General features: G+C 44.2%; 1 protein-coding gene across 1 annotated transcript in view; it reads left to right on the forward strand.

Annotated features, from left to right (window-relative positions):
* Positions 1–12,217, forward strand: part of TIAM2 (TIAM Rac1 associated GEF 2) — a 541,563-nt gene that overhangs the window by 153,964 nt on the left and 375,382 nt on the right. The gene's annotated exons all lie outside the window — the stretch shown is intronic.

Here is a 12,217-nt window from a genome sequence, read left to right on the forward strand (position 1 = left end):
TTCTTTCTTTCTTTCTTTCTTTCTTTCTTTCTTTCTTTCTTTCTTTCAGACAGAGTCTCGCGCTATTGCCCAGGCTGGAGTGCAGTGGCGCGATCTCGGCTCACTGCAAGCTCTGCCTCCTGGGTTCACGCCGTTCTTCTGCTCAGCCTCCCGAGTGGCTGGGACTACAGGCGCCCGACACATCGCCCGGCTAATTTTTCGTATTTTTAGTAGAGACAGGGTTTCACCGTGATAGCCAGGATGGTCTTGATCTCCTGACCTCGAGATCCGCCCATCTCGGCCTCCCAAAGTGCTGGGATAACAGGCGTGAGCCACCGCGCCCCGTATTGTTAGAATATATTTAGAAAAACTCCCCACATGTTCAAATTAATTAGGTAATGAATTTACAAAAGCACATGGGCCCAGGTCCACTGTGTGCCCACATATATTAGTCATACTTGCTGCCATGAAGGAGTTGAATAGCACAGGAGTGGTAAACAGAACATCCCTCCTGTTCGCTTTAGGAGCTAGACTCCTGTCATGGACATATCTGCCTGTCAACTCTTAAGTCCCATCTGTTTGGGGGTTTGTTTAAAATGGGTGCACACAAGAGAGTTGTCAGCCCAGGCTCCCTGGACCTGTGGCCATGTGGTATGAGACGGAGACCTAAGTTTAGCCAGGCCTGTCCACACACCCACCCAATGCACCCAACTAGATGCCTCTCTAAAAAATAAGCAAGTCTATCTCTCTCCCATTTTTATAATAAAATTCCACCTGCGAAGCTTCTCAATTTGGCAAAACTTTCCTTTTGTAATTATTTAAACTTTTGTTAAATGTTAAGAGTTTTTATCTGTCCCTTTATATAGATAAAATTGGGTCTCAGAATATTCCTGTTTATTTTTATCATTATGATTCTATTTTTTAAATCATACGAATAATGCACAGTATAGAAAATAGTGTAAGATAGAGGTAAGTATGGAAAAAATAAATCACATGATTCTAAATCTGAGCATTTTTTTATTCTTAAAAATATAGGAGAATTCTGTTTGCCATACAATACAACACTGCAAAAAGAAAATTATTTTAAAGAGTAGCAGACAGTGTAGGGTAGAGGAGGCGTCATGCGTTCTGGAGTCCCCAGAACTGGGCTTTCAGCCTGGTTTTGCCACTTGCACAATAGCTTGCCTTGAGCCACAGGCCTACACTCTTCAAAAATGGGGATAATGATGCCCGTCTGTCCAGGGTGCTGATGGGAATCCATCGCAGAGGCAGAGTGTAAAGCAAATGGGTGGGTGTTATCATTATTAAGTATACGGCTGTGCATAATAAATGTCATTGATCACATATATCTAAAGTGCTGCTCTTACTAGAACATTTTTTTGGAAGAGAGATTTCAAAGGGTTCTGAGATGAATTAATGGACAGAGTTTTGAAGAGGAAAGCTGTTTTAGTTTGCTCACTGTTGCTTTTAATAGAATACCTAAAACAGCTATTTATAAATAAAAGGAATTTCTTTCCTACAGTTATGGAGGCTGAGAAGTCCAAGCTCAAGGGGCTGCATCTGGTGAGGGCCTTCTTGCTGATGGGACCTCTGCACAGTCCTGAGGTGGTCCAGAGCATCACAAGGCAAGGGGGCTGAGTGTGTTAGTGCAGGTCTCTCTTCCTCCTTTTGTAAAACTACCAGTCCCATTCCCATGATTACCTATTAATCCAGTCATCCATGAATGGATTAGCCCATTCATGAGGGCAGAGCCTTCATGACCAAATCACCTCTTGAAGGCCCAGCCTCTCAATGGTACCACATTGGGGATTGAGTTTCAGCATGAGTTTCAGATGGGTGGACATTCCAGTCATTGCAAAAGCTGACACAAGAGGGATGATAAACTCACAGTATAATATTGCTAATATGTGTAAGGTGACATATAAGCCTAATGAAAAAGAAAGGAGGTTCTTTGTCTCTGATGGGCCAAATCTGAAAGGACCAGCACAGGAGAGGCAGACTCCTACCTAATTCAAGATGAATGTGGAAGAGAGGTACAGAACTGTAAAGGCAAATCAGGAGGCTGGAAGTTGGTTTGAGGATGAGGCTTATGTAAAAACAAGTGCCTGTGGCATTTTGTTAATAAAAAAGCCAGAACTCCATGTCAGAAGGATTTAAAGCCTAAAATAGGTGGGAAGATGATGAGATTGTCCCTAGTTGTTCTCAAAGTTGCTGTTGCCTTGAAATGACTTCCCTGGGAACCAGGGCATCCAGGTTGGCCTCAGACTTGCTGCCAACCAGGAACTGTGGCAAGCAGGAGAGGATTCTGATGCTTGGAAGTGGGCGAATGTTTTGATTTTCAAGCAAAGAAAAAGCTAGCTTCCTAGAATTACAGGCCAGTGAACTTGTCATCATTCCCAGCAGAGTGCTGAAAAGAATTAATTAAATGATTTTTCAGCTGTTAAAAAGGGATTCTCTGCCCCAGTGGAACTGGCAGAGGTTCACTAATAATAGTTGCTGCCAAAAAAAATGATTGCAGCTTTGAAAAAGAGGGTTACTTCAATGATGAATGATGAGAAAGTGTTGTAGATGCTATATCAGGATTTTGGTAAGGTATTTGAGAAAGGCACTACATTTCTTTGTAAAAAGGCAGGAGAAACAGGGCTTGGACGGCAGTGCAGCCCCACTGGCTCATACCTGCCATGGTACTCAAACTGCCAATTAATGGAGCCTTGCAGTCATCCTGGGGTGGAGGGCTGCAAGGGTGGACCTCAGACCCCAATCTCATAATGAAGTAAAGAATGAGGTGAGATACCCCCTTACCTGGCCGTGGCTTAAGAGTTGTAAAGCAGAGATCAGAAGCCACAGCCTTGGTCAGAGGGAGGGAAAAAAGCCCAGCTGGATGAAAAAAAAAGGAGCATGGAGACAAAATGGGGGGTGGGGAGCAAGGGATGCTGAGGACAGCTGAGAACCAGGGGCTGCAGGTCTGCCCTGGGGAGGCAGGCAGGTGGGTTTCAAAGGCAAGGCGCCATCGCCTGTGCAGGTTTGTCATTCTCGGTGCACTCTTAAGATTGTCACAGATCCATTTAAAAGGGCTGAAAGGAGACAGATTTGTAACCTCAGACCTGCCCTCTTCAACTTATTTATTACCAATGTGAATGAGGACATGGATATAAGACATGTTCATTAAATCTACAGGTGATGTGAAGGCAGAAGAGGGAGCTAAAATGTTGGATGACTTCTGTACTTGGGTCCAAAAAACTCACTTGTTCTGCGTATGTGATAAAATGCTATTTCGTCCGGACCCATGAGGAAGAGGTAGAGGCTGGAGAGTCAGTGCAGATTAACATGGCTACAAAAGCCTAAGGAAGGCTTGGACCTCTGTAGCAGAAGAATATGGTTCAAGCTGAGATGGGTGACAAGCCTTACCTTAACAATATTACTCTGACCCACACAAATCAGACCACATCTGAAATTTTAAAATCAGCTCCAGTTTCCATACATTGAAGGGCAAATCTTGAGTGTGTCCATTGGAGAATCCTGTAGATACTTTGAGATTTCATTCATATATATGTGTGTGTGTGTGTGTGTATGTATACATATATACACACACACACACACACACACACACACACACGCACACACATTTGGATTAATGTGCTCACCCTGGAGAGCATTTGAGGGATTTTAAGGCCACTGGCTTGAAATGAGTGATGTGCACCTGAGGGATTGGATGTATGTTTGGTAACACCAGAGGTCATAGGTTTGAGCTTCTTAGCCTTTGGCACTGTCTGAAAAGAAAATAGAGGCCTCGGGCTGGGTGTAGTGGCTTACTCCTATAATTCCAGCACTTTGGGAGGCCGAGGTAGACGGATCACTTGAGCTCAGGAGTTCAAGACCAACCTGGCCAACATGGTGAAATCCCATCTCTACTAAGAATATAAAAATTAGCCAGACGTGGTGGCTCATGCCTGTAGTCCCAGATACTCAGGAGGCTGAGGCAGGAGAATCACTTGAACCTGGGAGGCGGAGGTTGCAGTGAACTGAGATAGCACCACTGCATTCCAGCCTGGGGCAACAGAGTGAGTCTCTGTCTCAAAAAAAAAAAAAAGAAAAAGAAAAAGAAAAAGAAAATGGAGGCCTTGGGAGACAGCCCCTGACCCTGGAGAGACCCCCTGGACAAAGGTCACCTTCAGGGAAGTTAGACAACTCAGGGATCTGAAGAGACATCGGTCTGAAGATGTCTAGGCCCCTTTGGACCTGAGGTTATGTGGTCCTCATTCTATCATTTATATGTTCATGTAGTGTGGGTACTCAAATCATCGCACGCTCCCTCCGCGTTGGTGGTGTAAAAAGCTGTGCTATTTGAGATTGTCTCCTTGTTAGGAGTATGATTTGAACTGGAAAGTTTGGGTTATCTTGTATGGCAAAGGTATCCATTTCAACCTAGTTTCTTCCATGAGACCCATTCTAATCCTTCAGGGAGGAACTTGATTGAAATGAGAGGTCCTGGGAAGACAGGCAGCACAAGGAGACCACAAGGAGACTGTAGGCCTAATTTGCATTCCCACACTCCTGGGTGCCAGAGAGCAGAGCACATTTTTTTGTTTATTTGTTTTGAGACAAAGTCTTGCCTTGTCGCCAAGCTGGAGTGCAGTGGCTCGATCTCAGCTCACTGCAATCTCCTCCTCCCGGGCTCAAGCGATTCCCCTGCCTTAACCTCCTGAGTAGCTGGGACTACAGGCGCTCACCACCATGCCTGGCTAATTTTTTAGTATTTTAGTAGAGACGGGGTTTCACCATGTTGAGAATGGTCTTGATCTCCTGACATTGTGATCTGCCTGCCTCAGCCTCCCAAAGTACTGGGATTACAGGCGTGAGCCACCACACCCAGCCCAGAGCACGTTTTTATAGGTTAAAGTGAACTGTATTTTTTCCTTAAAGCTTTTAATTTTTTTTTCTTTTCAGATGAGGTGATAAGGATAGATATTTTAATATTTTTTAAGTTTTTAAGGATTTGTTTATTGTTGTAAATATTGATTGTTTGTGACAGAGTCTTGCTGTGTTACCCAGGCTGGAGTACAGTGGCTTGATCTTGGCTCACAGCAACCTCTGCCCCCCGGGTACAAACAGTTCTTGTGCCTCAGCCTCCCGAGTAGCTGGGACTACAGGCATCCACCACCGTGCCCAGCTATTTTATTTTTATTTTTATTTTTTTATTTTTGGTAGAGACTGGGTTTCACCATGTTGGCCAGGCTGGTCTGGAGCTCCTGGCCTCGAGTGATCCACCCGCCTCAGCCTCCCAGAGTGCTGGGATTACAGGCATGAGCCACTGTGCCCAGCCAATTATTGTAAATATCAAAGTCCTCCCTTAGAACTTTGGTACAAGCCAGAGGTGCAGTGTCATTAACTATAACTGATAAATGATGGCAGCCTTCCTGGTTCTGGTCAATGCTGCTGTGACCAGAACCTAAGGTCAGGTATTTGTCCTTGTCCTTTTGAACAGGAGAAGGGATTCAAGAGCCATGGGAACTTTGTTTCTGACATATTCTCAGGAATAGACAGGGATCCGCTGATTACTCTGATGGGGACATGTTGGACTAGTCATTGTACACACATTCCTTCCCACCCAAAATGGGAATGCTTATAGGAAATCAGGGAATATTGTTCCAGGTCACAGGTTTACCTTCTTAACACAATTTGAAAGCAATGTTAACTACTGACTTTCCAAAACTACACTCTAGAAGGCCAGGCTTTCTTTCCTAAATGGAGGCAGCCATCTCCATTGCCTAGGATGCTCATTTTATGTGTTACGGCATTGGCCTGAAGGCCCTTAGTTTTCGATACTAGATGACTCCGGAGTGTTTCACTTTGCACAGGTTAGCCACCACTTCTCCTTCTTCCTCTTCTTCTCCTCCCTTCTCTCTCCTCTCCTCTCACTTTTTCACACTCCTCAAGTGCTTGCACATTTTCTCTCTGTCTTAGAGAAAGCCCTAAAGAGCATCCTGTCTCAAATCGGGCCCATCCCACGCCCCCATCCCTTCTTTTCCCCAATCAGTTTTTTCTTACAGCGTGGTTCTGCTCACTTGGCATCACTCTGTCTGTCCACCCGTGTGTCCACTCCAGAGGTCAGAGGTGGGGGTTTATTCACCTTTTGTTTCCAGCTTCTAGGACAGTCCCAGGCAAGTGTGTTGTAAGCTCACAATTATTACCTGGTGAAAAAAAGGAGAGAACATGTAAAGGTGTATTTTTACAGTCAGGGGTAAATAGGAAAGGATAAACATCTGAAAACCGTCTTCAGTTCTGGAGCACCCCCATCTTGCTGTAGAAATGAACACAACATATTATGCTAGTTCAGTGTCCTTGAGGTATCTGGCCCCTTGACTCCCTAGTAGAGTGCTAGATAATATGCAGGATGCCCAGTTAAGTTTAAATTGCAGATACGCAACAGGCAATTTTTAGTATAAGTATGTCCCATGCAATATTTGGAATACATGTATGCTGAAAATTACTTCTCATATTTTTAATTTGCTACATTTGACAACCGTACTCCCTAGTTTCCTGGTATACATTGGCCATATGCAAGGACCTTTCAACATTCTCTACAGTTTTCCTAAAAGAAATCTGAGCTCTAATGTCAGCCTTGCCCCTGGTAATACCGCTGATTAGAGCCGAGGTTCATTCATAACTTTTTTTGGACTGAAATATATATCATGAAATTCATATCATGAACTCTTTAGGGGAGAGCTGCATTTGTATATACAACTGTTCCCTAAACTCCACCTCTTTTTCTCCCTCCCAAGAAAACATTAAATATAAAGAAGAATGACTATTATAGGAATAACTTTGAGCCCTTCTGATTTATTATTTGAAACAAATAATTTGCAGGTTCAGACTTTATCATTGCAACCAAGCTTAGCAAATGACTCGAGACACCCCTCTCAGATGGTCTGGCATTACCCTGCAGATGCATGTGGAAGTTGAGGGTGGGTGGCTTAGATTTTAGTGCTAGAAAATGAGGATTGTGGATTTTATTTTACATAAGAGATGTGTTGCTTTCTTTGCAAGAGAAAACATATCTTGGACCCAAAGAAAACTTTTCTAAAGAGATAGAGATGGCTCAGTAAAAGCCCGCCTCATTATGAGAAAAACAACCCAAAACATGTATATTATTAAGAGTGGGTTAACAGTCTCATTTTTACATGTAACAAAGTGAAAGCAAAATTTAACTCCACTGACAGAGCCATTTAAGTGGTTGTAGTGACCAGATGAGAACATGTCCTGGATTACAAAAAAAAAAAAAGTTGTAGTGAAAAAAAAATAGTTGTAGTGAAAATTTTTTTGAAAGTGCAAAATGAGAAATGAGTCTATCTTTTCAGAGTTAATATTCACCACCACGTTTTTATTGTTACTTTGCTATAAAAATTGCCTAGGCAGTTTAAGAAATACCAGAGACATCAGAGGCCTGAGTCACAGAATAAACCAAAAATAAATCCACTGAGATAATCTTTAAATGATTACTTTGAAATGTAATTGATGATTTGATATAAATTTTTTAAAGACAAATGCTAACATAGTGCCCCATCTAAATTATACCTCGAGTTTAATTTCCTTTTCTTAAATAAGAAATAAATGAATAGGCATAATATTTATAGGAATCCCTTGGTTCCACTCAAGAACCTATTGCCAGCAGTTTTGAGACTCCTGAAGCATGGTTACACATGATATTAAAAATAATGCAGACGAGGCTGGGTGCAGTGGCTCATGCCTGTAATCCCAGCACTTTGGGAGGCTGAGGTGTGTGGATCACCTGAGGCCAGGAGTTTGAGACCAGCCTGGCCAACATGGTGAAACCCCATCTCTACAGAAAAATACAAAAATTAGCCAGATGTGGTGGTGCATGCCTGTAATCCCAGCTACTAGGGAAGCTGAGGCAGGAGAATCGCTTAAACCTGGGAGGCGGAGGCTACAATGAGCCAAGATCATGCCACTGCGCTCCAGCCTTGGTGACAGAGTGAGACTCTGTCTCAAAAAATAAATAACTCCGGGCATAGTGGCTCATGCCTATAATCCCAGCACTTTGGGAGGCCAAGGTAGGTGGATCACCCGAGGTCAGGAGTTCAAGACCAGCCTGGCCAACATAGTGAAACCCTATCTCTACTAAAAATACAAAAATTAGTCGGGTGTGGTGGCATGCTCCTGTAGTCCCAGCTACTTGGGAGGCTGAGGCAGAAGAATCCCTTGAACCCGGGAGGTGGAGGTTGCAGTGAGCCGAGAGTGCACCACTACACTCCCGACTGGGTGACAGAGTGAGACTCTGTCTCAATAAATAAATAAATAGATAAATAATGCAGATGAAATTGTGGCACACGAATGCCCACTTCCTGTCCCCTGGGCCTTCCTCGTTTTATTCTGTGACTCCTAGCAGTGGGCTTCCTCTTTCCTGTCTCATCGCTTTGCGTACCCTTGTTGCCCTGCATTGTGTCTGCCGAAGTCCAGCTCCTGCTATGTCCACCTTCTCCAGAGCAATACCTACTGAGCGTCCTGGGAGGTGTTCCAAAACGTGAGCTACAGAAGGGGAGAAAATTCTAGCTTACCATAATTCTGAAGAGAAAGACAGCCAACAGTTTTGACAAAGCTTTTGGCCATCAGGCCCTTCCAAGATGGTTTCCCCACGTGAGCTTTGCTGACAGCTCAAATCCAGCTGTGGGTCATGGATGCAAAGAAGCCCTTTGCCGGGCTGAGTTCATCTTACGCCCTTGCAGACGGTTCCTCCCGTTTGACCTGCAATGAGAAGACCACAAACAGCTATAGCCGCAATAGGATGGAGCCCCTTATTGAGGGATAAGCAGTTCTCTGTTAAGGAAACGTCACAAAAAAGAAAATGGCCATAATTTTCTGGTTGTGTAATACTTTCTTATAAACAGTTTGCAGTCAGGGCTGTGCTGAAGTTGTCCTGGGACCTGTTGGAATATTTTGTAAGTCCTCCTGTCTCCCAGCCAAGCCACTTAAGGGAAGAACACCTAATCCTGTAATTTTTTTTTTTTCCCTTGAGATGGTGTCTCACTTTGTTGCCCAGACTGGAGTGCAATGGCACGATCTCAGCTCACTGCAACCTCCACCTCCCGGATTCAAGCAATTCTCCTGCCTCAGCCTCCCGAGTAGCTGTACTACCACGCCCAGCTAATTTTTTTGTAGTTTTAGTAGAGACGGGGTTTCGTCAGATTGACCAGGCTGGTCTTGAACTCCTGACTTCGGGTGATCTGCCCACCTCAGCCTCCCAAAGTGCTGAGATTACAAGCATGAGCCACCATGTCTGGCCAAACCCTGTCCTTCCTTGCAATCCAGTGTCACCCAGTTTTGCAGTCCCTTGTGGTAGATGGAGTGCCAGGTAAAGAGTTGGCCTTTCCACTGGCACACAAAGGAGTCCATTTACTATACAGTTTGTTTAGCACTTACATACAAATAGTAACTGTACTTACTAAGATTTTTTTGTGGCCCATTTCTCATTGTATATATGATGAAGGGAGAGAAAGAAAGAGAAAAAAAGATTATTTAGAGCCAACTTGTGTTTCTGACATTTTTACAACACCTGACACTGAATGGAGGCGGTCATCAATCCTGACTTACTGTTTGTAAAGTGGATTGAGCTCTCCTACGATACACATTACAATTTCATGCCCAGGGAAACATTTCAGTCTCCCAGAATGTGGTGCCTGATGTTGACAAGGATCTGGCTCCAAAAGGCAACAAGCAGTCCTAAAGGGCACACTTCAATCAAGAAAATGTCCCATAGTTCACAAGAAGAGAGTGTCATCCTAGGGAATCTCTGGGCTTTCTTGTGTGGATCCAGGAGTATGTTGCATCTGTAGTGGTCCCTAATTTGAACAGATTCATTGGTAGTGCTTAAAATCATCTCAGAACTAGCCTTTCCAAACAATTATACATTATATATTAGATGAGTGCCTTTCAACCCGTATCGCAGAGGCTGTGACACAGGAATATATAGGGCCCCCTAAGGGACTGGGTCAATTCAGTTTCCATCCAAGCTGCTGGACACTCATGTTTTACATGTTGGACTCAGCTTGAAAAATAGGAAACTAATTGCAAACTAATGCCTGAGCACCTTGGCATTCCTGGTGCTAACATTTAGGGTTTCAGCTATTACAAACCAACGCATAATGTAATACTATAATTTTACTAAGGCACAAATGTGAATAGCATTGACTGCAAGGCAGGTGGGTGGCCATGTGTCACTCAGGTGGGTGAATCAGCCTCATTGATTGCTGCCATCCATACCCCATGCAGCCTTTTTTTTTTTTTTTTTTTTTGAGATGAAGTCTTGCTCTATCGCCAGGTTGGAGTGCAGTGGCGCGATCTCAACTCACTGAAACCTCTGCCTCCTGGGCTCAAGCGACTCTCCTTCCTGAACCTCCCGAGTAGCTGGGATTACAGGTGCCACCACCATGCCCGACTAACTTGTATTTTTAGTAGAGACGGGGTTTCACCATGTTGGCCAAGCTGGTCTCGAACTCCTGACCTCAAGTGATCTGCCTGCCTCGGCCTCCCAAAATGCTGGGATTACAGGCCTGAGCCACTGTGCCCAGCCACCACAGCCTTTTTTACTCATCATTGCATACCTATTTTAAGAGGGGGGGATTACATACTATGTTGTGATTTGTGATTTGGGGATTTGCTAATATCTGAGATGTGTCCCTCACAAATGTCAGGGTCTTCTGTGAAGAGGTACAGGCCTGGACAGTGATGGAATGCACGTGCCTTGTCGGGGGTGTTGTGTGTGAGGTGTGTTTGCAGATGTTGCACGCTGTTCACCTCTGAGCATGTGAGGGAATTCTCTGTGGGTTGCTGATTCAGCATACTTCAGCTCTCAAATACTGCAAAGGAAAGGAAGAGATTTTCTTTTCTCTTTCTTTTTTTTTTTTAAAGACAGATTTTTGCTCTTGTTGTCCAGGCTGGAGTGCAATGGTACAATCTTGGCTCACTGCAACCTCCACCTCCCGGGTTCAAGCGATTCTCCTTCCTCAGCCTTCCGAGTAGCTGGAATTACAGGCGCCTGCCACCACGCCCAGCTAATTTTTTGTATTTTTAGTTGAGACTGGAATTCACCATGTTGGCCAGGCTGGTCTCGAACTCTTGACCTCAGGTGATCTGCCCACCTCATCCTCCCAAAGTGTTGGGATGATAGGCATGAGCCACTGCTCCCGGGCCTCGATTTTCTTGCCCCAAATCCTAGCCGAGGCTTCTGAAGAATATGATTATGGAAAGTCACCCATTTTTTAAAAAAAATCATGTCTTGTTGTGTTCTATCCTTTTGGATCTGCCCAAGAAAACTGTTCTTGAATCTGCTGTGTTTGTATAAAAAGAGTATCTATTAGTGGTTCATTAATTTTTAGTTCTCAGTGAGCTCGTTAAAATAAGACACTGTTCCTTTTTTTTTTTTTTTTTTTTTTTCAGAATTAGTTTCACTCTTGTTGCCCAGGCTGGAGTGCAATGGATGGCACGATCTCAGCTCACTGCAACCTCCACCTCCCTCTGTTGAGGCTATTCTCCTGCCTCAGCCTCCTGAGTAGCTGCAATTACAGGCATGTGCCACCACACCCGGCTAATTTTGTATTTTTAGTAGAAATGGGGTTTTGATGTTTGGTCAGGCTGGTCTTGAACTCCTGACCTCAGGTGATCCACCCGCCTTTGCCTCCCAAAGTGCTGGGATTACAGGCGTGAGCCACTGCGCCCGGCTGACACTGTGCCTTTCTAAAAACTGTAATTCCACTAAAGAAAAAACAGAGAGAGAGACAAGCAGTTCAAGTATAGTCTTAGGTTAGAGATAGTAGGAACCTTAGCTGAGTCGTCCTTGCTCTGTGGTTTCAAGTGTAAAAATAACCCTAATTATTGTATTTGCTACATTGTGCCCACTTTACAGACATGAAGCTCTGGTTTCTATAAGTATATGCATACAAGCAAAGATCTAGTAAAGGTATAGCTGAGTCCTCCCATCAAGGGCAGCTGGGCATGGTCCCTGCAAGAACTTTTTCTGGCCGTTCGTCCCCTCCTAACCTTGCACCACCCAGGGCTGTGGGTAGGTATTCCTGTCCTAGGTATTCCAGGGGTCGCTTGTCCCTTGGGCTTCATTTTCTGGCATCCCAGAAGAGTGAGTGACTTGTCATTTCCTTGACTACGTCATGTCAATTCTCTGCCACTAATTCAGTTTGCAAATGAGTTTCTTCAGCTATTTAAAAAA

This window comes from Piliocolobus tephrosceles, chromosome 5, assembly GCF_002776525.5.
Source record: "Piliocolobus tephrosceles isolate RC106 chromosome 5, ASM277652v3, whole genome shotgun sequence".
NCBI lineage: Eukaryota > Metazoa > Chordata > Mammalia > Primates > Cercopithecidae > Piliocolobus > Piliocolobus tephrosceles.